Source organism: Myodes glareolus, chromosome 12, assembly GCF_982192425.1.
Source record: "Myodes glareolus chromosome 12, mMyoGla1.1, whole genome shotgun sequence".
Classification (NCBI taxonomy): Eukaryota; Metazoa; Chordata; class Mammalia; order Rodentia; family Cricetidae; genus Myodes; species Myodes glareolus.
In genome coordinates, this window is record NC_142037.1 from 42,571,419 (window position 1) to 42,598,487 (window position 27,069).

The 27,069-nt window shown below is 44.9% G+C and overlaps 1 protein-coding gene and 2 pseudogenes across 4 annotated transcripts in view; 1 reads left to right on the top strand and 2 right to left on the bottom strand.

Moving 5' to 3' along the window:
- Enox1 (ecto-NOX disulfide-thiol exchanger 1) overlaps positions 1-27,069 on the top strand; it is a 554,924-nt gene that overhangs the window by 98,807 nt on the left and 429,048 nt on the right. For all 4 annotated transcript variants that reach the window (XM_048422010.3, XM_087912247.1, XM_048422009.3 and 1 more), the window contains exon 2: positions 25,687-25,752. The gene's annotated coding sequence lies outside the window, so the exon portion shown is untranslated. The remainder of the gene's footprint in view (positions 1-25,686; positions 25,753-27,069) is intronic.
- LOC148120258 (Nuclear RNase P) lies at positions 981-1,170 on the bottom strand (annotated as a pseudogene).
- LOC125392310 (small ribosomal subunit protein uS19 pseudogene) lies at positions 20,566-20,994 on the bottom strand (annotated as a pseudogene).

Consider the following 27,069-nt stretch of genomic DNA (forward strand, 5'->3'; position numbering starts at 1 on the left):
AGGAGGGAGAAAGGCAGAATAGAGTCAGTCAGAAAATTGTTAAGAGATAAGAGGTTGCACAGGGTGTTGCTCAAGTCGATGGTGTGAAACAGCTGCTCTTGGCACCGCCCAGAAGGTCATCTCTGCTGTCTCCGCATGAATCTTCCACAGCAGGACACTCAGCATCCACTGGGTCGTCTTCTTTATCTCTCTGGTCGGTCTCGCTGGCATCCAGATGTATGTCAGCATTCCTAGAAAAACATAAACAAAACTCTCCTCCCAAATTAAACATTTAAGAGTATTAAAAACTCTCAGTGTAAAAATTCAGCACAATCAGTACTGGAAGTAGGCTGGTTTTGAACTTAGAGACTTGCATGTCTCCGTTTCAAAGAGCAAATCTTGTTTGCCTGTACCAGCAAAATTTTGAATTAAAAATTAAGTGTAAAGAATGCAAGAGAAATCCTTTCTCTGGGGGAAGCTGTCACTGGTAGTGTAGTCCCCCTCTATTGTTTAAAAACCAAAGCAGTTGTCATTGGGAATTGAACTCATAACCTTTGGAAGAGCAGGCAATGCCCTTAACCGCTGAGCCATCACTCCAGCTCCCCTATTTAGATGGAAAAACCTCTAGGTAACATTGTTTATCTCACCAGGTGCCTCAGGCAAAAGGTCCGCCTTTCTTTGTTACCTAGGATACGTTAACCAGGTAAACATGCCTTTATTATGATAATCACGACCAGTTCTTTAAGGGAGAATGGGCGTTGCTCATCAATCTGGCTACTTCCTGCTGACGAAGGGACGTTGTTTAGGGGATAAATGTTTTTATCTGACTGAATTTTTGGCGACAAATGTTTTTATCTGACTGAATTCTTGGCGACCTTGGCTGAGGGCGGCGGCAGCAGCGGACAGCGGCGGCTGCCACAGCTCCGCCTCTGAAGCCCATAATGGCGCGCTCCGCATGGCCCAAAGGCATGGCTCCGCCCCGGGCCGTGCGCGGGCTCGCCGTTTCACCTCAGGCAATGAACTCGCACCACCGGCTGTGAGTCTTTTTCAAGCTCCGGCGAGGGGGGGCATCCGCCCACCCGTGGAGGGGCTTCTCCTGCCCGGTCCGCCTGTGCGCAGAGCCCCGTTCTCTGGGAACTCACCTCCCCGCTCGCCCATGTTGCTATGGAAACACAGTTTTTCCGCAGAGCCGATTCAGCTCCTCTCTGCCTTCTATGGCGCCGCTGCTCACCACGCAGCTTCCGCCTCAGTCAGGCGAGTCCGCTCAGGTGCTGAAAAAGTCCTCCAAAAACCATAGCCCCGCCAGAAGGCCGGGACATATAGCCTCTGATGTCACACGGACTTTAGCCCGCCCGCGACCTGGCTATTCGCAGGCCTCCAGCAAACTCCCCGCCAGCAACTGGTTGCGTCTCCCTCCTGAGTAGCTGGGATCACAGGTGTGCACCACCGTGCCTGGCCCACTTCCGTGTTTCTAATCAGGCATTACCGCTCAAAGGCGGGCCGGCTGCCGCCAGCACTCTCAGCACGATCAAGCAGCTTGTCTTTCTCAGTCAAAAATTAAAGTTTTTTGTACGTGAGAGCCAGAGACTGAGCTCTCTTATCAAAATTAGGCGAAAATCACCTCCAAAAGCTCTGTGGCTCTTTAAGAACAGGGAAGGCAGTGATCAAGTTTGCCTCCCTACGAGACTGTTGCCTCCAGTCTCTAACAGCGAGTACGCACGGAGGAAGCCGCGGATCTCCCAACCGTAAACCTCGCTTTTTCTCAGCTCCACCTGCACTGAACTTAAGGGATTTTTCTTCCCCGTTGCTTTCTGTACCTTCTTTCAGATACCTTAACTTTGATTTTTTTTTTTTTTTTGTATTTTCTTTTCTATTTAGGCCTATCCTTTGAAATTCCTTTTTACATTTCTTTTCCTCCCCTTTCTGGGGATTCACAGACGTCACTCACCGCTCCATGTTCTCAGAGTTCTGAAATTCAAGGCTCTCTGTGCTGGTGTCTGATCTTGGCTTTTTCTCCCGGGCTTTCTCAGGGTCCCCCGGCGTAGTTGTCAGGGTCCCTCAGCGTCCCGGAGTTTCGAGCACCAGTTGCGGGGCGCCATCCTGTCCAGCAGGAATGAACCCCACCAAAAACGAGAATTCCTTCTCTGGTCACATCTTTATTTGGAGCATTCCCTTGAGGAAAATTGGGGGAAGGGACGATAGAGCAGGGACGAGAGAAAGCTTAGAGAGAGGAAGTAGGGTCCCGAGGCATCTGCTTTTAAACGGTGGAGCAGCTTGAACGCTGTCCTGATTGGTTAATGCCATTCTGCTGGTCTGAGCATGTGCAGGCAAGGGTGCAGGCAAGGGTACTCAGCCCCACATGGCTACCTCCAAACTGCAGGACCACCTGTGCCTCCAGGTGGCTCCCAACACTTCTTCTTCTTCTTCTTCTTCTTCATAGTTTTTAAATTTTTTTTAAATTTTTATTATTATTATTATTATTATTTTTACCAGAACAGAAGTCTTTCATTTGTATGTTTTTTTTGTTGTTGTTTGTTTGTTTTTTACATCTACTTTGTCATCAACAACAGAAGAGCTGGGTAATAGTTCCTGAGTCAAATACTGACAAAGAGTAGAGGTTTCTGACCTGGTCCTACACTTAGAAAAGTGTTTTCCAAACTCTTATCTAGTCAGTTGCCAGAGTTTGTTAATGATGTCTTCTCACTATCCTCTTGGGCTCTATGACTTCTTTGCATTTCTGGTGTTACCTTTAACACCCCATTTCAAGTGAGGAAACAGCACTCTACATGTCCCCCAGTATATCTGGCCCCAGAGTCTTGCAGTCTGTCCGCAATTTGATGGCCAAAACAATCCTGTTCAAAGGAAAATTTCGAGAGTCTTCTTGTTACAATAATGATACAACTCCCAAGTCCACATGTCTGTATGTGCAAATGAAGTATCTCTCTGAAAACTCCTGAAAAATATCATCATCTTGATTAAAATGCTCCAGTGCTTTCCTTTGCTCTTAGAAATCTTAGAAGGCTGAGCTAGCTCCCGCCTTCTTTGTCACTGTGTACCACTGTGTTTATAATATACTGTGTTCTCCGTGTCTTCTCTCTCCCTCTCTCATATTCTTAGCTGGGTAGGCCTCACACACAATTCCAGGTCAAAACATAAAAGACACTTTGTCTAGGAGGCCCTTCGCTCCCTCTGCTTGTGCTGTTTCCTTCCTCCGTGCCCTTCAGCGTCATCTGCTTCCCAGCTCGCTACAGCTCCCGTTCTTTATTCGTCTTATTTTTGTCTCCCCCTTCCCGTCGACCGTAAAATCACAAGAACCAGGACCATGTCTGCGTAGGGTATTGGTGGGTCTCCAGCATCCATCCATCATGTCGAAGCATGGTTAGCCGGTCATGGACAGCACTGTGGGGGGCAGAGTCTGTCACATTTCCTGCCCCCAATCGCCACATCTTGTTAAAGTGATGATTTCCATTATCTAAATTACTTAAATCTAAGGAAGAAAAGTCATAAGTCAGAGTGGCTTGATAGGTACAAGAAATGTATAAAATAAGAAGCAAAGGGAACTAAGATTATGATTGTATACATGCATATCTATTGTTGTATATATTCAAATGTAAAGGTATAATCATCTATGAAACTCATTCATTAAGGGCCCAAACACCTGGATACCTCATCTTCCAAACAGTCACCCACCCCAGTCTAGCAGGTGTCAATCATCTCTAGTCATAAAAAACAGAGGATAAGACCATTTTCGTCATAAAGAGAACCCTGGGGCAGATTGTCATTTGTTTACTCTTTGTTCAGTCTTTCATCGGCTTGCTTAAGAAATATTTGTTAAGTGTGATCCAGATGCTTGGAATTGAAATGGGGAGGGGGAAAGAGCTATTATATTAGTTAGAAGGCAGACACCTAAAATCTAATTATAGGACAATATAGTAAGCACTGCAATTAGCAATTTGTACAAAGTCGTCTGGGCGCACACAGGAGGAAGCAAATTCTGCTTTTGCCTGCTTCTGGCAAGATGAAAATGGAAATGTATGTGCATGTTTTTGTGGAGAGCAAAAGATATGGGTAGAATTTACCTCTGTTCTGCTTCAATTTTGGCTAAATAATTTCTCATAGACGGTATGCTGTTTTTCCATATGAATATGCTTGACAGATGGAATAACTCATTGCGTTTGGACCAGAAGCAGCAGAATTTCTTAGACATTCTTAGATGAGTCATAAGAGAGAAGACAGACATTGTTCGCATGATGTCACTCCTCCTTCCCAAACTCCCCAGGAGACACACAGGAGAACTCAGTTCCTGGCCATGGACCCTGTGAAATAGCTAACTGGGGATGAGTCACACTTGAGTAAGCATGCTACCACATGAGCACGGCACAAGTCTGTGAGGGACTTCGTTAATCAGAAAGACTACATGGTGAGAACTAACCCCGTTCCTTGTGGGCAAACTTCTATATGGTTCAACGTTAGGACGTCCTTTCGCCTCATTAAGCAAAACAGCAGAAATAACTGGCCGTGAGTTTAGAGAGATATGTCACTTTTTTTTACTTCCAGTTTTTTTTTTAATCTGCTTAGCTGTGTGTGTGTGTGTGTGTGTATGTGTGAGTGTGTATGTGTATACCTTTGTACATGTGTGACCACAGGTGACTGGGTGGTTGTGCACTTGTAGATGTGTGTGCAGAGGCCAGAGTCGCTCTCACTGAACCTTGAACTTGCAGATTTCTCTAGCCTAGGGAGCCAGCTTGCACCAGAGATCTCGGTTTCTGCTTCTTGAGCATTGGAATTATCAGTGAGCCACTACACTCCTCTGGCTTTTAAGTGGATCCCAAGACTCTGAACTCAGGGCACCTCCGCTTTGTCTTCTGAGCCATTCCCCAGCTTCCTTCTTCTATGGCCTTTCCTCTCTTCCCTCCTCCCTTTGAATTTCTTGGAAATAGTGTAATCCTGGTTGAAAATTTCTTAGGACACTGATAAGCAGAAATAATTGGTAGCGTGCATTTAGATCCCATCGGTTGTTTACCTGGAGAAGCTGGAATGAGCTTCTTAAATTCACTAAGCCCTGATTTCCTCATCTAAAACAAGACTCCTAATCAACTGTTGCATTAGTTACTTTTCTAAAAGTCCATGTGATGCAAGTGGAGCTGTTTACTTTGCTCGTTTCCATAGAGATGGTTGTGGTGGGAAGGGCTTGGTGAGTGGCGTGTTTCTGTCCCCGTGAGTGAACCTGGCGTGCATCTCTAAAATCCTAACCATGCCAGCTAGGCACCACATCTCAAAGGTCCCACAGCCTCTCCGGAAAGCTGGGGTTCAGGCCTGGAGGGGACATGTCTCATTCAAACCGTTTCTCTCCAAAGGCTATCTTTAGGATTAAATGAGGTGGCGCAAACAAAGTTCCCAAGTGTCTCAAGAGCTCCTAGGTTATCTTTTGTTACAGACTCTCAACAGCCAAGCCTTGTGTTGATTTTTTTCCCCGATTAGAAGATATTTTTTCCTCTGTCATTCCAACTCCGCAAGAATAGAACTCCACTGAAAGAGTATACCAGAGCGCCGCAGGTGACTTTACCTTTTTTAGATGCTTGGTTGGCTCATTCCTTTGTTTATCTTAGCTGAGACTTCACTTATAACTGAAGGTTTCTTTTGTTGTTGTTGTTGCTGTTGTTGTTTGTGAGTGTTTAAGACAGGGTTTGCCCTATGGCCAGCCTGCCTTGAAATTCATTTTGTAGCCCAGATTAAGCTTGAATGGCTATGATCCTGCGATTACAGGGGTGAGCCACCATTCTCATTTTAAAATTTTCAGATATATATATATATATATATACATATACATTATTTGCATATGTGTGTAATGATAAATAAAAAGGAAAGGCGAAGTGGGTACCTTTTGGCAGGCCTTGCTAAGGTATGCCATAACAGTTAGTGCAAGAGGGGAGGAGGAGAGTGAGAGGCCATGTCAGGGTGGGGACATGAGAGAGGCAGTCAGACAGAGACAAGACAAAGAAGAGATGCACGAGAGAAGCAAGAGGTAAGAGAGACAAGAGGGGACACAAGAGGCAAAGAGAGCAAGCCGTGTCTGGCGGGCACCTTTAAAGGGTGCAGATGTTGCCTAGCTGATGGTGCAAAGGTACCTGGTCACAGGTGATGATGTAACTGCCCTGGTGCCCAAGGAGCCTAACATTGTGCATGTGTGTTCTTGCGTGCATGCGTGTGTGTGTGTGTGTGTGTGTGTGTGTGCTTTCTGGATTTTCTAAAAATTGGAACAACTGACAACAACTCTTGAACAGGGACCGTCTCACAAGTGATGGGCAAGGCCAAGACCTCCCACTTTTCAGAGTATCCCGGAGGCAGCCACAGCTGAGCTCAGAGTGGAGCTCACAATCTCAGAGTCAGACGGAAAGAGGACGACAGCTGACCATAATGCATTAATATGTACCCATCCACCAGCACTTTAGTAAATATCTATCTGCCACCGCCTAATGCCTTTTTTTCCAGAATTTCCTTTTGAATTAAGGCCTTACAGGGTTCAGAGTCCCAGCTGCCAAGAAGAGTGACTCATGTCTCCATTATGTAAGCCATTAGCAGATTACTGCTAGGGACCTTGAATACCTTGCTCTAGGGGTAACAGCAAGGTGCCCCAAATGGCTCTCAGCTGTGCCCTGACACTGACTCACCTGGGTTCCCCAGAGAACCCACTCTTAGCTCCCAGCTTTGAGTGCTGCGCAGAGACCTCATTAACATCACAAAGCCACCCCTCTCTGCCTTCCCGGCAGTCTCCTGCCCAAGGGAAAAGGGGGCTATGGAAGAGGAGGTGGTTTGTAATTACCAGGAAGTCAAAATTCTTGCAAAGATTGCAGATTGGCTAGATCTGAATGTAGGGAAATGTCATCTGAGGGGACCTGAAATTTGAGGCAAACTCCTTGGCATCAAGTTCTGTTTAAAGCAAACACTGGAGAAAATGACCTTGGGGATCTTGGGAAATTGAAGAAGAACAACATGATTTACACAATGAGTCTGAAAGGAAGGGAAATGTTTAAGGAACAGTCATTTCTAAAACACTGGGTTTTTTAAAAACGATTTCAAAGCTCAAATACTTATATATTTGTTGTTGAACTATGATCATGAATTTTTTTTTGTTGTCTGGAGTACAAAATATGCATTGTAATTAGGCAAAAAATACTGTTTCCCCAACCCATAGAAAGACCTAGTCAGTGTCTGTGATTGAGTGGAGCTGCCATGCATGGAAGAGCATTGAGTTTCTTAGCTCTTAATCCTTCCTCTCTGAGGAGGTCATATCATTTGGCGTGCTAGATGCAAACGTGGGGATTCAGTGGCTTCTGAAAATTACCTGTTCTCTGTAGGGTGGCAGTCCTCAGAGGAGGTCCCGGCCTCAACCACAGATATAATTATTATCTCCCAATGATTGCTACCACTAGAATGGATTAGCAGTGTCATGGGGATTGAGGATGCTGGTTTAAAGGCAGTTTTGTTTGCCATTCCCGATACTCAGAAGGTCATCAGGAGTTGCTACTTATCAAATATACGTGTTTGAGCCTTCCCGGGAATCAGTTTTTTATTTGTCTAAATGTGCACACATTCTTCTTTCCCTTAGATGCTTTAGTTTAGTGTCCTATCAGGTAGAACTGGCAAAGTCCTATCTGACCACTTTAGTTTCTTGGTAGTAGGTTTCAAAGAACTCACAGACAAATGCCTATTGAACATATCAAAGCAGATGCTGGCCAGTGTCTCTCAGCATCACCAATACCTTGTTTGGTCACTGTTTCCTAGTCCTGACTCCTCTCAGCTCTTCTCACCCTGCCCCCTACCCTGGACCTCTCCAGCCCCTGAGCTTCACTGCCCTTCCCCAACTTCTCTGATTCCTATATAACCTCAGCCATGGTCGGCAGCTCCTCTCTTAGCTCCCTCCCTCACCCCCATAGTCTGGTTCACTCTATTGGCCCCTCTTCAGGCGGGACCCTTCCAGATGCCTCTGCCTGTTCTCTCCCTCATATCTACAAGAAACCTTCTCAGCCATATACCTGGGAGCAGCCATGGCCTCATTTTTCATTCACTTCATAAGAGAGATACAGTCATGGACCACACAAGAGTCCAGCATTTCCTGACTGCTCTTATCAGTCATTAAAGCATCATTTCTCAAAGAACCCAAGGGGAAAAGAGACAGGTGCATCAATAACTAAAATTTAAGATACTTTTTAAAAGACAGACATGCTCAGTGAGAGAATACTGTTCCCGGGAGAATTTTCTGGAGTGGGTGACGTGGAAAGTGCCCACCCTTGCCACCATAATCCAGGTCTTTGCAGGTGAGGTTGTTTCCTGCCTAGATATGCCTCTTCACCATTGTCTTGAGGGTTATCTCCAGAGAGGCAGAAAGAGAGTCCTTTGTCCTCGGTGTTTTGTGACTTGATTCGGTGATTGACACAGAGTGGGAACCTAACATATATTCATTGGTTTGGTTTTGTACCAGAAGCAGGGCATCAGCTGTTCTTTCTAATGGGAAGGGGAAAGTGAGATGGTACAGTCAGAATATTCAACTCTGTCAAAAACAGAAGGTTGTCTTAAGTCTAGTAGCCCCGTTACAACTCTTTAATAGGGCATTTTCCCTTTCATCTTTTTTGGCTTTTTAGACCCAAACTTCTTGGGTGCCATTCAAAAGAGAAAATGAAAGTGAGAGAGGTTTACAGCAGGAGTCTGGTGGAGCCTCCAGGCATCTCCGGAGCAAGAACCATTTGCTGTTTCGTCCTGGGATGAAGAGGTCTCAGGAAGCCAACTGAAGTCATCTATTTCAAAATCTCAGTGGCTTTTGCCTGGCTCTGTTGTCTTAGACATTGTCTCTTTTGCATCCACTTATGAGAGACTAAACTGAACTCAAAAGTAGCCACCACTATTAGCGTAGTGAGCTCTGGTGAGATCTAGGAGTCAGGGGATAGATATCAAGGTCTCCCCTCCCACCACCAGCTAAAACCCAGGCTTGCTTCTGTCATCAGAGAAACACAGTAGGGCAGTCCCCTCTGGCTTCTCCCTTTCCTTCCCATCCCAGATTCCCCAGCTATGGATTATCCCAAGGCCATTGTAAAGCTTGTGTGGCTCCCAAAGGTCTTCTTGTCTTCTAGCACACATGCATCCCCAAAGACTTGCTAGAAAACTGCACGAACTTCCAAGTCTGCATAGCAGCCAGTTACCCAAGGAAGCTCTTCACCAGTGTCTGCCCCCGGCATTGGCCTTGTTTGTTTGTTTCTTTCTTTCTACTAATTCCAAACATGAAGACTGAGGTACCTATTAGATTTGATGTCCCACATTCTCCCTCTGAAATTAAGTTTGTTTTACTAGCCAATAATTCGATTCCATTAAAAACCCAGGATTTATTTTATAGGCATGGCAACTAGCCATTACATGAAAAGTTCTCCACGGGCCCAAAACAGAACATGTAAAATGCCATCTCAGGTGCCAAGTTCTTTCCTAATGCCTTCTTGTTTTCTTTTACAGCATTTTGGAAGTGGCTTAAATCTAATTGGTTCCCCCAGGATCTCAACTCCTGTTACATTTGTGGAGCATTGTTTTTTTTTCCTCCTGGAGGCATCTGGAGATAATGAGTTGCTGCTTCTGGCTGGCATGCAGGATAGAGTGATGCATGAAGCAACTTTTATCCTTATTAATTAATTAATTATTAGCATTATCAATCCCCCTTTTTAAGGAACTTTCGAGTGTTGGCTCAACTCTTTTGAAACTTGGAATGTTTGCTTTTTTCCTCTTCTTTTGAAGTCTTCCTAATGTTGAATTTCACATAAGAACAACATCTATATCCTAGCTAGCTTTATCTGCCAATTTGGTACAGCTTAGAACTTCTGAAAAGGTAGTTTAAACTGAGGGTTTGCCCTGATCAGGTATTGACCTGTCCTGTAGACTTGCCTATTTGCCTATGGTTTTCTTTCTTTCTTTCTTCCTTCCTTCCTTTCTTTCTTTCTTTCTTTCTTTCTTTCTTTCTTTCTCTCTCTCTCTCTCTCTCTTTCTTTTTTTCTTTCTTTTCTTCTTCCTTTCTTTCTTTCTTAATTTTTTTTTGGGGGGGTAAATATTTATTTATTTATTTTGTGTATGAGTGCTCTATCTTCCTGAATACCTTTATGGCAGAAGAGGGCATCAGATCCCACTGGAGATGGCTGTGAGCCACCATGTGGTTGATGGGAATTAAATTCAGGACCTCTGGATGAGCAGCCAGTGCTCTTAACATATGAACCATCTCTCCAGTCCATCTACGGGGTTTTATCTTGATTATTAATTGATATAGGAGGGCATAGGGCACTGCGAGCAGCATCTTCCCTGGGTAGGTGATCCTAGGCTATGTAAGAAAGGCAGCTAAGCAAGAACCTAGGGACTCTAGCAATTTGTGTTCCTCCTGGTTTCTGCTTCCTGTTTATGCTTGAATTTCTGCCTTGGCTTCCCAAGCAGTGAACTATAGCCTGGAAATGGAAGCCTTTCCTTTCCTTCCCTAAATTGCTTTTAGTCATGGTATTTACCCCATGAAACTAAAACAATCTATAGTTGCAATTATCCTAGGTAGCTGGCCCGTGTTATCTATGAAAGAAACATAAAGACAGACAGACCCATAACAATGAAGGATAGGACCTGTCTAAATAGCACACACCAAGTGTGGCTCCAATAAGCCGGATTCATATATGTCTAGACTATGTAAAGCAAGACACCTATTTCGACCGTGGAACTAAGGCACTCCTAGTGGCCTAAATTCAAATGTTCCTGCCATGTAAGCCACTGTGGGAACCTGATCAGAACCTCTCCCATCATTATCGTCAGTTTATACATTTTAAGCCCCTCATGGAGAAACAAATATACCATCTTGGTCGCAGGAAATGGGAAGGAGGAGGTAGGAGCAAACAGTGCTTTTCTGCTTACTTTTTACTTCTAAATGTTTGTTTTAGAGCCTTATCTTTCAGGCCCTGTAATCTAACAACAGAAAAGGAGACGTACAGGGTTGTTTTTCATACACGACTAAGAGGCTCTGATTTTGGAGCTTTGCTCTTCCGCTGTGGCACGGAGAGCTTAGCATGAGGAAGCAAGGCTACATAGGCACTGGTACAGAAACCATGCTGCGGAGGGACCTACAGGAACCAGATACGATGGCCAGCTGATCACCACGATGGGCTGCTGTTGACTCTGGGTAGAAACAGCATTGGCAGTTCTGGGGAGTTCATTCCTCCTATGGAAGAAAAAAATTAGTGTTTTGGAGCTTGGGTTAAGAGCTCTGTCTTCAAATATTAAATACTTTCTGTCCTAAGCATAGGCTGGAAGAATGACAGTGAGTTCTAAAACTTGCTTTTTGATTAAAGGTCTCCTGAGTGTGTGTGTGTGTGTGTGTGTGTGTGTGTGTGTGTATACACATGTGCATATGCATTTTAGTCCAAGTAGAATATCTGTTTAATTGCAATTGCTGTCCTGTTATTGTTTGGGCAGGACTTGTCCAAGCATAGAAAAACTCAATTTCAGGCTTAGCCAGCAATGAAGTTAATAATAAAACATTTTATTTATTGAATTTAAAACAGTAAGATTCTTGCTAATTCATTTAAAAACATTTCCCAACATTTTCTTCCCAAGAGAAAAATTTCTGTTTCTGCCAAATGGGATGAGGGCCAGGCAGACTGATGCATCCCCCTGTTGTCCTGAGGGAGACAGTACAGGGCGGGTGAGTCCAGCTTCAGTGTTGTTTGTGTCTTTACACAGCTGCGGTCAGGACAGCTCACTGGCTCTTCATTCTTCTCCCGGGTAAAGTAAGAGGTTTAGATCAGATGAGTTCTGAGGCCGTTCTCCATCCAACACTCTATGATAACCACACTTGGAAACAGTAAGAGGAGAAACACAAAGGCTGTGGGGGAAACACATGAGGCTTGAGGAAGGGCGTTTTCTGGGGGGGGTGGATGCTGGCTGAGAACCTTCCATGCTTCTCCTTGTGCCTCCACTCTCTTCTCTGAAATGTCTCGTTCTCTCCCGCTTCCACCCCCCCCCCCATCCTTCCCTGTGTCTGAGGAATAGGCGTAGCTGGGATTTTTCAGGTCAATGAAGGAATTATTGATGAAACCTGGACTATGATTTTCTGGGTTATTTTTATCCCATTTCCCTAGGATTTATTTTTGTTGTGGTTTCTGTTTTACTGACTATGAAAATGATTTATTTTAGCTTCTGGGTTGTGTGTTTGTCATGATGTAATCATGACCATGATACCCCAAGTACTTCTTCCTACTATGCTCAACTGTTTTTTAATACTACAAGTGATTACTCAGTTGAGCCTCATGACAAAACTGTAAGACATTTACTGTAGTCACAGTCACTGTTCCTCTAAGGACACGGATTCTAGGAGGGTAAATAGCTTGCCCAGGTTTTACACATATAGGAAAGCTAAGATTCAGTCTGGGGCAACCATTCCCTAGCGTCAGCTGCTCTTAGACACTTGGCCTTATTGCTTTTCCTCTAAGGCAGTTGTGATGTATTTTATTCATTCCCATACACCCTGTGGAATTGGTATAGTGCTCAAGGAAAGTATACTTTGTGTGGAATTGAATTAAAGAAATACCAGCCTGTCTGGTCACCATAGCTGAGCATGGCTTCCAGACCAGGCTTCACCGGGCTCAGGTTTCTTGGGAGAAACAGTCCTCACAACACCCTCAAGTGTGCATGCTGAGCAATGATGCACTTATTGTCTGAGTGTGTTCACTTTATGTGTGAACTTTATGAATTAATTGAATCTGGAGGTTTCTATTTTAATAAAATAAGGTTGGAGTTTATGGATTTTGAATTTTGAACATTGAATTTTAGTGCAAAGACTGAAACTACTGCATTATTTAAACAGAAGTACTGATAAGCTAATGTATGAACCAAGTAGAGCTGGAAGGAATAGCGAGGCACCGAAGGTCAGTGAGAACTGTATTTAGTTATTGGAAAAAAGAAGCCTGTAAGGTTCTGTTTGCTTGAGCATTGCTAACTTACTTTGGGATACAGAAGGTTCTCAACTATTAAGAACATATGAAACAGGAAAGAAAGATCAATATGTTTATACTCCTAGCTCAATACTTCTACCTTATTGGTGGTGAGAGAAAGAAATGAGAGAGCTAATTTCTTTTATCTTTGTTGCCATGGTACAATACAATATCTTCTTATAGGGTAGCATTCCCATTAAGTGCATAAAATATACTGTATATTCATTATATTCTCCTATACCACACCTTTCCGATAGTCATACTTCCAGCAGTACCACCCTCTGGAACGAACACACACACACACACACACACACACACACACACACACACACAGAGTGCTCATGGGTGCCTTTACTGTTGGAAAGTTTTTTTTTAGGGATAATTGAGCCCAGTTGCCTTACTTAAACCGATGAAGAAATATAGCCTCAAGCAAATAAGGGGCCTAACTAAGGATTAGGTAAACGCTACAAACAGGAAACAGCAGTTACACAATTTGTAGACTGTTTGTTCGTTCACGTTGGGGATATTTTTGAGACCCCCTTTTTTATGTGAGATTTTAGGGGAGAGAGCAGTCTTCACTGAGGGGTGTTCCTTGGCACTCTTCTGAAATGTATGTGTGCCCTGAGATCGCAGCTGCAAGGCACCTGGGGATTGTTCTCAGGTAAGTCTTTGAATATGGCAAGGGTGTGAACTTGTTCCTTCCTGGGTCTTCTGCCTGCCAGGGAAGAAGCTGCCAACCATGGAAAGAAACAAAATGGAAGAGAATTGCATAGAGATCTGGGAGCATTCAGTGTAGCAAATCTAGCGACTTTTAAAAAGAATTCAAGGAAACCTACTTTTATTCCGGAATCAGATCTAAGTTCACTTGGGTAACCAGAAGTCAGAGAAGATTCTTCTTCCCACCCACTGTTTTAGCATAGTGGTCGGGAGAAAAGTAGAATGTTCTTGAATGCCTTCAGATATAAAGAGCATTGGTTTCTGAAAGAGTGAGCTTCAGTTCTCTGGGGTGTTTACTTCACAGCCATTGTCATTGCCTCGACACCTGCTGTGAGTGACAGCCAATCTCTAGACCATAGTTTGATAGGAAGGCAGGAGGCGGTCAGTGCAAAGAAACTTGATGTTCCGCCATTAATTTTAAGACAGCCTTTTGTATATGGAAATACCATTAGTAAGGCAGTTGTTGTGTAAGGAAGGGGTCATGGGAAATATGAGAAAACGGGGGAAGATAAATAGCCTTCGTGAAATTCAATCTTGTAGACAGTGTGCCATCTGCGGCTTCATTTTTATCTGGCCTAGTATTTAATATTATCCACATTGCTTATGGGGGGCCTTGGAATCAGGAGGTGCCGTCATTTAACCTTGATGGCATAGCTGTCAAGCTGCTAGGCCTAAGTCTATAGCTGAGCCTTTTCAGTTTGGGATTGATCTATTGTATGTCCCTGATGCCAGTGGCCTTTAATCCTCCGGCCGCCTCCGGCCGACATAGAGTGTAAGTGTTCATTACCTTTCTCTCTGGGGTGACAAAATGCCAACAAAGGCAGCTGAATGAGGAATAGTTTGTTCTGGATTTGTAGTTTGAGGGTACACTACTCATCTTGGTGGAAACCTTGTTCTGTTGCCTTGCCAGTTCTGAATTGGAGAAGTCCAGAGGAGTGAAAGCCACAGGACAAATTCTTCTCAAACTATGATGGGGCTACGCCATGTAATACTATAGTGTACTGAAAAAACTATCTGCAACCAAAAGGCATTGCATATACCTACCCGCTGAACATCACAGCTTAGTGATGGGATTCCTTAGTGGATGGCCCCTGGTGGTCTTCTCAATGGCTGGGAGCCATGATGCTCTACTGATGCCTGGCGTTGCAAGAGAACATTGGTCCACACATTGCTCGCTCTAGAGAACATCAAAACTGAACATCCAGATGCCACAGTGTGTATAGTTTGGTGCCATTGTAAGCTGAACCACCACAAGTCAAGGATCATCTCTTTATAGAGCCCAAACAAAACAGACGAACAAGGCACTCTACAAAGCTCAGATCCTCCTCAAAAGATCACGGGTGTGGATGCAGTTTCTTTCACAATGGTGCACTGTACAGTTTGTACATTGTCCATCCCTTTGAGTCTGTATTTATTTAGCAGTACTTGTGGGAAGGAAAAGACAAAAAAAGGCAAACTGCTTTGGCGAGAGAGCGTGCGGTTCTACAGGTGCCTCAAAGTGGTCGCTGGTGTTTACATTGCATCAAGTGTCACGCAGACATAATGGGGCATTTAATGTGGGCTGGAACTGTGAAGTGAGGGAGAAGTGGGTGCTGAGGGAGGTGGATAACACTGTCCAGAGTGAAGAGGAACCAGTATTTCCCTTATTTGTGGCCAAGCAGCTCTTTCCATTGCCAATGGCAGGTGCCACTGCATTTTGATTCCTTTTGTTCCTGACCTCTGAAGTCACTTTGAGATGCCACATGGTGGTGTGTTTGAAGGGACTCTGGCCAACATGGCACATGAATGACGAGCATGGCTCATAGGGCAAGCATGGGTCTGGCAGACCTTACCCTTCTCCCCATTCCTGTGATTTTGCTAAAAACTATTAGATTACATTCCTAAAACTAGACTTCAAAGTCTATTCTCTTATTTGGCCACTTCCTCTTCCTGAGGTTTACTACCAAGGTCCAGGTATCCAAATAATGAAGTCCAACAATGAAAAGCCCCAACTGGTTCACCTAATTAACATGCCTAATTAAAATAAACACCTCATCCTAACACAGAGTTTCCCCTTGTGCTACCATTTTTCTTCTGTGCCTTGTCTGCTTCCTCTCCACCCAGAGGCAGTCCTCTGTCCCGCTCCAGGCCAAATGCCTCTTTCCTCTCTCCCTTGGTCCCTTCCCCTCATCCCTTGTCCACCATCTCCTGTCTTTTCTCTTATTTCCTGGGGCAAATAAATCTCCTTTGTGCTGAGAACTTGGACTTTTCCTTTCAGCGTTGGCTTCCATCTTGGATCCTCCTGTTGTATCTGCTCTGTTTTCTTCCCACCATTCCTGCTTGTGTGCTTGTTTGATCTCCAGGATTCCCAGCCCTAGCCCATTCCTGACACTGCCTTACTACCTCCCAAGGCTCAGGATCTTTAGGACAGACAGATCCAGCATAGCTGAGTTAGTTCCAGTTTGCTCTCATCAGCTGCCCTTCTAGCGCGGTCTTTGCAAATCCATCACCCTTCTCTGCCAAAAGAGGAAAGGACATTTTCATGTTGGGCTAAGGTAGAGTTGGAAACACTACGTGCCCAGGCAGTGGAAAACAGTCTCTCCGGGGCAGCATAGGCAGGGAAATATGACCTGAAGAGAGGCTCTTGGCTTGAAATCCTAGGCAGTTTCAGAATGACCACCTGACTGTTTCTGTCATGTCAGGGCAAATTCCAGTTCTCATGAAAGCATTTGGTTAAGACAATCAGGGGAGGAGGAGATTGAATGGCTCTCTTAAGATACCGCTGCGCCCTGTGTTTAGCCCTGAAGGACTTTGTAATCTAAGTCAGGTGCAACTGACCAGGCTTGTCAAAGGCCTCTGCCCTGGGCTCTCTTCCTGGAGTATTCTCAAGTCAGTTCTTGTGGAACCCAGAGCTATTGTCCCTCTGTGGGGCTGTGGTCATAATGAGGGTCCTTGGGGGAAATTCTGCTGTGAAGCTGTAGAGAGGAAGTGTGCAGATAGATCAACAGGACAACCAACAGCCTCCACACAGAGGGACAGAATGCATGACTCACAGGGCGGAGGTTGGCACCTCCTCACTGTTTGCTTTTCAGACTCTACAGTGTCATTAGGTGGGCAACCTCAGAACACCTGGCAGTGAGCGATGGAAGCCTTTCTTTAAAGCTTGCCTACATGGTGTGCAGTTAAGACAGACCCCCCCCCCAGACTTCCCAGCTCTACCCCCAATGTTTGCTCTCTTTAAACTGGATCGAGTTCTTACAGGTTAATCTGTTTCCTCTAATTACTCCTTTAAATGTTACAGACCAGATCTGTGAACTTGTTGGCTCTAGTATTGTTTTTTTTCCCTAAAGTTTGTTCAGTGTTTTGTTTATTGTGACAAAGTCTCTATACATAGCCTCACCTTCCTAGAGCTCACTACATAGAACAGGCTGTCCTAGTACTCTCATAGATCCTCTTGCCTCTGTCTCCCAAGTACTGGGGATTACAGGTGTGTGCTACCATGCCCAGCTTGTGTACTGTGTCTTTTGTTGTTTATGTGTGTGTATGTGTGTGTGTGTGCATGTGCACACATGTGTTTGTGTGTGTGTGTGTGTGTGTGTGTGTGTGTGTGTGTGTGTTTGTGCTTGTACATGTGTGGATGCTAGGGGGCAATCTCATTTGTCTTTCAAGCATTCACCTATTCCTTTGAGACAGAATCTCATTGGCCTGGAACTCACCAAGCAGACTAGACCAGCTGGCCACTGAACCGCCCAGCATCTCATTGTCCTCTGCCAAATTCTGGGATTACAAGTGTCCCCCGCCCTGCCAGACATTTTCGCTCAGGATCTGGGGATTTCACTCAGAACAGTGAGTGTTTCACTGACTGTACCATCTCCTCAACTCCGTTTTTATTTCTCTTTCTGAGACAGGGTCTTGCCATGTAGTCCCAACTGGGCTAGGTCTTTCCATGTGACCAAGCTTGCCTGGAACTTGGACCGATCTCCTTCCTCTGTTTCCACAGTACATATACAAGAGGAGTATGCTTGGAGTGCGGGCTTATTCCATTCCTTTAGTGTCCTCTGAGAAGATGATTGCGGAGTTCCAGGTGCCATGTGGACACGATCCCACAAGGTCACTGAGTCCTGGCGTGTGTCCTTCCCATGTGGATGTTCCCTCCTTGCATCCCCCAGGAGGGCACTGCATGGGCATGTGCAGTGGAGGCCTGTTGTTGATAATTTAAATGTCTATTTGAAAATCTGTGTCACACTGCACCTTAATATTTAATTTTCTCCCGGTGAGGCTGGATTTGGTGTTAATGATTTTTTCATTTTCTCAGCTGCATATTATGGATTATTTAACTAGCACGCATGACAGGATGAGACAAAGGGAAGGGACAGAGGAAGACGGCAGCATTGCCTCATGCTGGAATGTTCTCACACCTGTGGGGTACCCTGAGAGAAATTCCGAGGTGTGTGGTGCACAGGGTGGTCTGGGGTGAGGAAGCCTGGGTGACTGGTTGTGAGGTCTTAGTAAGACTTCTCACTTACCCTCAGCCTCCTTGAAATTTATGGAGAGCACAGCCATTCTTTCTTTATTTTTCTTGGAAAAGTGGTGAAATTATTCAAAGTTTACTTTGAATTACAAAATCACTTTATCAAAGTTGCTTGCATTTACATGTGACCACACACATATATATGCATATATAGTCACATACATACGTGTTTGTTATGTTCAACCACCAAGGAAGTGTGCTGGTTAGTTTTCTGTCATCTTGACACAAGCTAGGGCCATCTGGGAGGATGGAACTTCAATCCAGAAAATGCCTTCATCACACTGGTCTGTAGGTAAGCCTGTGGAATATTTTCTTGATTAATGATCAGTGTGGGAGTGGCCATCCCTCTGTGGGGCAGTGTCACCCCTGAGCAGGCAGTTGGTCCTATGGTATCTAAGAAGGCAGCCTGGCAAAAGATGGAGAGAAGAAGGCAGTAAGCAGCGTTCCTTCATGTTCTCTGCTTCAGTCCCTGCCTCCAGGCTCCGGCTGGATCTCCCGAGCAGGCTCTCTCCCATGCTACACTGTGATGCTGACCTGTAAGCCAAACAGACCCTTTCTTCTCCGAGTCATTTCAGTCCAGAATTTAGCACAGCAACAGAAAAGCTAGAACAAGAGGAGAGCAAGCAAACAAAGGAGTTCTCTGATCCATTTCCTCTCCGCATCAACATCCACACTCACAGGGCATGTTGACACACCATGTCACCTGTCAGTGACTTGTGTGAGTGTCCCTTTTTGAGGCTACACATTCAGGAAGTATGGACACAACAGTGACATTCATCTACTACTATGCTGTCATACGTGGTGGTTCCTGCGCCAACGTCCTCTGTATTCTGCCTATTCATCCGTCCTTTCCCTCACTCCCTGGCAACCGTTACTGTCACGTACGTTATGTGGTCTTTTGTCCTTGACTTCTTTTTCTCATAAATATGAATTCAAAGTTCCTCTATGTCTTTAAATGAGCTTAAGAATTCTGCTGTGGTCCCCCCCCCCAGCTTGATTTTAAAGTTATACGGTATTAGACCAACACCTCTGATAATCTCTCTGTTGTATTTTCTTTGTCTCACTTGTCGCCCTCTGATGTCTTCATCTTCTCTTTATCTGTCCTTCTCACTAGAACATCATAGCGGGAATGGAGTTCCGGTCTGTCTGGGGCCCAGGCCTTCTTACAGTAGCTGGACCGGTGTCTCTGCCTAGTAGGTGCTCAGCAAATGTAGGGTGACCTCAACGTTAATTCCCTTCAGCTCTAGCCTTCTCTCCTCCTTGGTTTTAAAGGTAACAAACGCTTTCATTCACCTGGCTCCAGATTTCCAGATTTTGTTGAGAGGATGAAGCAGAAAATCGTGTTAAGTCTCCAAAGCTGGGAATTATTTCTCGTTCACCTTTGGCTTCTGAAGCTCCGTGGGTTGTCTTCTGAATTTAATAGGCCCCAGGTGAAAGGCAGTTTGAAGCTTCGGTGGGAGCTCGTCACATGGCAAGAGAGAAGGCAGGCAGTAGGAAATTATTAAGGGAGAACAGCAGAAAAGTATGTTCTAACATTTATTGAGTCACACATTGTATTCAAAGCGGTGTATAACATAAAACGCGAATTAGGGGCAAATCTGATATAAAATGAGTGAGCACACACAGCACACAGCACTACAGGGATGAAGGTCTTTCTTTAGACATTTGACTCATTTACCAAACCGTAGTGTGATCAAAATATAGGCTAGTTCCAGGGAGCAATAATACAGCCACTGTTTGTGGCTCAGTGGTGCCCTCGGGGGCACAGAGAGGCCTGCAATTTCATTATTGGTTTTGTAAGTAACTTTCTTTAAGGCTAACAGACTTTCTGGGAAGGCCAAACCAAGTGAAGCTGAGTTAATGTTCTCATTAAAATGTTAAAGAGGCCTTATTCATGAACGACTGAGACTGGATTTGCTTCTTCCTTGTAAACTATGAAAATATGTGGTGATCTCTTTACAGAGGGTTCCCCTGGGCCCTCTGTCTCCGAAAGCTTTGCTTAAATAGGGCTTGGCCACTTCTGGGCATGGAGTCTCTGATCCCCTGCAGTGTGTCCTCCAGGAGGAGCTGGTGATGGATCACCCCTCCATCAGTTTGCTTTCTTCCTCCAGAACCTGCTTGATTGGGACACGTATCAAAGACATCTGAAGATGCTGAAATGCCGGTGAAACCAAACAGTCACTGCTGACTTCTGGATGACACAGTCTCCTTGTCCCTCCTCCCCTCTTGGTCCTCCCTCAGCATCCCATTTGTAAACAGTTGTAGGGCATTGTAAATGGTGGGTGCAGATACCAAGCACAATGCCGATTTGTAGATCCCGTCTCACACTTCCCCCTACACCCCACGACTAAACATGAGTCTTCATTGGCCAGAGCTACTTGAGAGGAACGAAACAGGAGTAGTACTGGCACCAAGCCTATAGTGCTTCTCAGGCTTGTAGGTGATAGAGAACTCACCCAGGTAGTAGCCTATCAGCTCTGGTTTTCCACCTGACCAAAGGTCAGGTACACACCTTCCATGCTGCCCTCCGTCTCAGGCAGGGTGATCCTGTCCCCCACTTGGGTCTTCCCCATGTTTGGCTTCTCCATGGGTGGCGCCTCCTTCTTAGCCTTTCTCAGGCGCTTGAGTAGCAACTGCTGCTTCCACCGCAGGCTAAGGTTCAGGCACTGCCTGTGGTGCACGCTGCACAACTGCATCAGGGGCTCAGAGGATGCATCCAGGTCCAGGTCCACGCTGGAGTAGGTGAACTTGTGAAGAGGTCCGCTTCTTTTTCTGCTCCACTTCAGCCATCTTGGTGGCTGCTCTTGGGAACTATTTTATACTGATATTTGGATAAGACTGAAATTGTGGAATGGTGGTCTTCATACAAGCAGGAAACCATATCACTGGAAAACTCAAAATTAAATTTAAGGAGAGTCAGCTAAAACATTCTACCTTGACTCTAAATCCATGTTATTAGAAAGCCTTGCTTGTTGCATGGTAGCAAATGCGGTCTCATGTTTTGCACTTGCGATTGGGAGGGAGCCGTGTAAAGTACCATAGGAGGAGGGAAGTCTAGCTTGCGTTCATGCTGATATTCACCAAACAAAAGACACTCATAAAAAAAAGACATACAAGCTTTTTAAAAGTTTTTATGGGTTAGTGGAGACCTCATACAATAATGACCTCAAACAGTTGTCAAGCTGGTAGGTTTTTTTATTTTTTTTAAGATTTATTTATTAATTATGTATACAATATTCTGTCTGCATGTCTGCTGTAGGCCAGAAGAGGGCACCAGATCTCATTACAGATGGTTGTGAGCCACCATGTGGTTACTAGGGATTGAACTCAGGACCTCTGGAAGAGCAGTCAGTGCTCTTAACCTCTGAGCCATCTCTCCAGCCCCCATAAGCTGGTAGGTTTTGTTGTTGCCTAAGAAGTGGGTAGTTGTGGACAAATAGGTTTGGGCAAAAAAATATGGTCTACTAGTAGTGAATGGAAGGAGGTCTACTAAGGACTTCGAGTCTCCTTGATACCCCCATATCCTTGGCTCTTTGAATTATGTGGAGAGGCTTTACTCTCATGTGAGGGTCTTGTGATCTGCTTCTAGAGGTCAGAATTTTTTTTTTTACCCAAGTCCTACTGACCAGATTAAGACAAGAAGGGCAGCAGAGGTGACAGAGACCTTCCTGCTTCTCCTGTTCCTCAAGCACAGTGCGACCATCTGCGGGGGATTTGCCCTCAGCACTGTCAGTCCTAAGTAACACTGATGGGTTTGAATACTTTCTCCTACCCAGACCAGAGTCATGTTGAAATATGTATGTCCTAGGAGCTGCCAAAGCGTTTCCTTTTAAAGAATGAACTCCTTGTCCAAGTGAGTCCTTGACATTTGTAAACTGTTTCCAACGAGAGCCAGAGATGTTGGGAGTTACCCCAGATGCTCCTGAAAGATGGCTGACTCTGTAGGTTTCTGAATGGCTTTGATGGGGGTGTGACGCCTTCAGCCCAGTGATGATATGGTTGTTAGCAGTAAAAAAGAACTCTAGGAATTTCTGTGGAACACTGGTGCTACATAATGAAATACATGCTTTTAATTACAAAGCAATTTAGAGTAACATGTAACAAACTTCCAGGCTCCTTCTTTCACACTCAGTTGATTGACAGTAGTGTCTTGCAGTCACCGGGAAACTGCTCACCCAGCCCCTTCATTCAGAGTGACTTCCCACAGTTTATCCGGCGTGACTCAGTAATCTATATCTCCTTCTCACTGTAGCCAAAGTAGGAATCTGGTAGTAGCTGGGGGAATTTCTTAGTTGGCTGGAAAATGCCTGTGCGTGGTGTTCATTAGTGTGAATTAGTATTTTTCTCAGCTAGGCTAAAATTTATACTGACCAGTGTGTTGGTTGGTTGGTCATTCAATCATTTCTCCATCATATATTTAGGATATATATGTATATTTATTATATATAATATGTATATTATGCAATATATGTATATACTTATGTACATAATTCACATACATACTTACATACATGCACTGTGCCAGGTACTGTGTCCAGGCACCGGGACACTAAAGGTCAGCAAACTGGATTTTGTATGAGTTTTATTGATACTTCACAACTTGACTATAAAAGATGGTGCTACTTAAAGAAAACCAAAATTGCTTTTCTGCAATTTAAAGACTACATGCGAGATGGCCATATTGCAGCCTAAGCTACAGCGTTCTTCCTAAGTGCATTTGATATGAGAAGTGGTACCAGGCATTTCTGTATTATATACAATCTTCATATATTTATTAAACTGTACCCTTTGAGGCTTCCTGGTGGGAGAGTAAAGGAGGTTTCTTGTGTGCCATATTGTGTCTTTGTCCAGAACTGCTTGGTAAGCTCTTGCTGGGGCCATTGTACTGTCTTGTATGCGGATGGGATGGACTTCCCTCATCCCAGGGGGATGTGGGAGTCTGTACAAAGAGGGATGAGACTAAAGCCAGGATTGCTTTCATGGTGCACTTAGGCAAAGCTAGGGAGCGTGTGAAACCCTTCACATAGTATATGTCTCCTTAGTAGATTGTGATTTTAAGCACAATAGCTGAATATTCCAAGTTTGTCCTATATTTTTAAATGCTAAGAGAATGTTAGGTTATTGCATTTTTAAAGTCTCCCTGCCCTGGCTGTTGACCTGGCACAGGTTAGGAGGATGTAAGAAGTCCAAGTATTATGTCGGCGTAATGGAGGAGTCCAGCACTTCCCCTGTCGTTGCTAAACTCCGTGCTGGGCTGGGCTGGCTGCATGTAACAACAGCAACTCAGATCTGTGAAAGGCAAGAGGGCATAGAAGAAGAGAATCAAAACACGGGCATAGAAGGGGAAAAAAGAGACAGTGGAAAGGAGGCACAGGGTATTTGATGTTCCTTCTTTCTCTCCCTTCCCTCTTCACAGAAAAGACCGGGTAACACAGCAGGTCAATTGAAAGGGGGAAGGAGACCCAGGTAGGGATAGGAGAGCAGCTGGAGGTGGTGAGGGAACCAGAGAAGCCACAAGAATAAGTGAGGGAAGAAGGAGAGGTGAGAATCATTTAGGAAAGAGTTGGGCACAGAGAGGGGGGTAGTGCACGCTTGGTCATACCGAGAGCCCTCAATTGCTCCCAGTGGTGCTCCTACGAAACAGCCAGTGTCCCTTGCGGAGGACATTTTCCTGACTCTTGTATTAACTTTAATGAGATTCCCTTTGTGGTTCCTGTATAACTGGTTGAGGTTTCATTGACACTCTGTGTGATCAAATGGCAAGCATAGAGACACAGTTCTGTTCTCCCTCGCTGGGTGCCGCAGACTTCTGAGTCGGCGCTTTCTGCATTTGATGTTTGCCATTCCTCCTTGTCTACAGGTGGTAGAGTTAAAAGGGGGGGGAAGCACACCTCTGGGCTACCACGGTTACAGCTCATGCATACAGATATTCAAAGAAGCTGAAAGAAAAATAGAAAGTCACATTCCAGTATTTTCTCGAAGTAATGTAGTTGACTCTTTCATTTCTGGTTTGGTTACATGCCCTGACACTGCTGGGTACCGTACCTTCTGGAAGATCTAGTTTTTGTTACAGGATTCGCTGTAGCATGCATTCCAGACAGCTGGTGCTGAGCAAGGCACATTCCAAGTGGGCATGCACACCTAAGTGCCCACCTTCCTGTTAGAGGAAATCTACCATTTTATAACTTCTTTTCCCTCTTTGGATGACATTGGTTATAACTGAAGAACTTTTTGATATTGCTTCACAGTCAGTCTATGTGTCCTGGAACATATTTAGTCAGGAGATTAGTTAGGAAGGAGATTTAGTCAGCAACGAAGGATTTTGGAGGGGTCAGGAGGCCATTTGTTCTCAGATTCATACATCTGTAATGAAATTGTGGGCTTCAGATCTGGGACACCCCATACTGTGGCCCTAGGAACCACAGGCACTGTAACATGAGGAGGCCTGTTTGTTGGGGGTTTTCTGTTCCGCCCTGTCCCCCAGCTATTTAGTCCCAGAGAAAAATCACACTCAGATCTCTGTAAGTTATAAAGCTGATTGGCCCATTAGGTCAGGCTACATAAGCTAACTCTTACATCTTGATTAACCCATTTTTCTGATCTATGTTAGCCATGTGGCTCAGTACCTTTTTTAGTGGGGCAGCTCACATCCTTCTGCTTCTGTGGTCTGGGCAGGAGTGGGAGGAATCAACTTCTTCCTCCCCAGAATTCTCCTGCTCTCCTTGCATCATTTCCACTTCCTGTCTGGTTTCCCCACCTACACCTCCTGCCTGGCCAATCAGCATTTATTTAAAACATGATTAACAGAATACAGACAATTCTCCTGCAAGGCACAATGTTGGGGGTACTTTAAAATCAGGCTTCTTGGACTTCTGTGTGCATGGGAACCAACTGAAGGCCCCGTGAAAATGCAGATTCTGGTGCTGTACACTTCCCCGTGGACCTTCAGTCCAGCCTGATGTTACTGAGTACAGACCATGTTTGGACAAAGAGGGCTCTGATATCCTTCCTAGAAAACTCAGTCTTAGTCTATGAAAATATCTAGGTATATTCTGCGGTTTGCAGGACAATAGATTTTTCTTCGGAAAAAGATGCGTAAGCCACTAATTCATCTCCAGTTGGAAATGTACTAGAGAAATTAGCTCATCTGCCTCCCCAGCTTTAGGCACTAGCGAGGCTCTGGCTCTAACACCAGCCGCGATGTAGCAAACTTTAATGACGAGGGCTTCTTTAAAGCAGAAATATTCTGTGAAAGATTGACGGCTTAAAGGCTCTTTATGGCAAGCAGTTATTGATCGTTCCCAAGTTAGCATGGTGCGGAGCCCTTCCGCAAGGGTATTCAGTTGGAATGGGCTGGGCACAGAACAGCCATGTTCAGCTCCAGCTCCACCAAGCGAAACCTTGCATCTGCTTACACATGTTCAGGCGGCTCAGTCATTGATGTCTGGCGTTTCTTCTAACAAGATGGCCTTTGTTTTACAGGTCTTTGGCGGCTGGCGTGGCCATGTTTTGATAATACGCGGAGGAGAGAGAACTCACTGTCCTAAGGTAGGGGAGTGGCGTGTGGGGTACAAATGGCAAGCAGGACTAATGTCAGGGTGTCTCTGTATGGGGACCGACTTCCCGTCATCGTGAAGCTTGACGTCATTCTCTTAGGCGAATGTCGCCCAGGGTTGCCTATGCTTCAGAGGCTCGTGGTTTAAAGCCACCGTGAAGTAACTTGCTCACAGGGAACATCTGCAGGGCCTTTGGAAACCATCAGCGATGAAACACAGCCAGAGGAGGTCATGAACCAATTTTTAAAGTCAAGTGGAATTATGGCTGTTCCTCCTTTTTTATCAGAAACCTCTCTTTTCCACATTAATGTAAATATGTAAATACTGAAGACTTCAAATTAAGTCTTTTCTTTTTCTTCTTATCTTAAGTTGTCCTAAGTCCCCTCCTTCTTTTTCTTATTAAAATTCATGTCTCACCACTTTGATTTGCCCAAACAGGTCACTAAGATTAGTTTTCCATTAAGTTTTGCTGCTTGCTTTTCTGCCTAGCCATCTATCCAGAGGACTAAAGGTCCCCACTGGAGAGAAACCATCTCTTTCTCATATGGCCTCTGTAAATCTGACATGGACGTAGCCATCTGGTTAACTGAACGGAGATACCAGTAGAAATGGCCCCAGCAGGAGTTCTCTTTGCCACGGGTAATTTTGTTACTGGGTTTATTTCTTTGGTGACATAGTCTGTATCATTGTCCCATAGTCCCAGAAGCTATGTGTCCACAGTCAAGGCATGGTCAGGGGTTCTTTTTGGTGTTGCGAGGAAGAGTGGGTTTCAGCTCGAGATTCTGTTGTCTCAGAAATTCCTTGGCTTATAGGTGACATCTTCCCCCCAGGTTTCCTATCATACCCTTCTATACCTGCCTATCTTGGTGTCATAGGACACTGCAGGGATTCTAACCATCTAGTCTTAGCTTCGTCATCCTTATGAACCCCATTTCTAAAGCACGTTGCATTCACATGCACAGGAAGCTGGTACCTCTGCATCTGTTAGAGGGACGTAATTCAACTACAGTACCATCCAAGCGGCACGTCTCTCGGTATCCCCCGACTAGTCTAACACCACTTTGCTGCTGCTTATTGTCTACGGAATGAGTGAAAGACTACCTTGATGGTGGGCAGATTGAGTTAGGAGAAGCAAAGTGCACTTGCCAGAGGTGTGCAGGCTTCATACCACCCTTACCTACAGCGAACACTTCCGTGTGGTATAGTGTAAGTTAAACAACGCTGTACACAGACAAGATGCCTCTTTCGAAAGTTATATAGAAAGCGAATGTAAAAAGACATACACAGCTCCTGGTGTGAATGGTCCTTG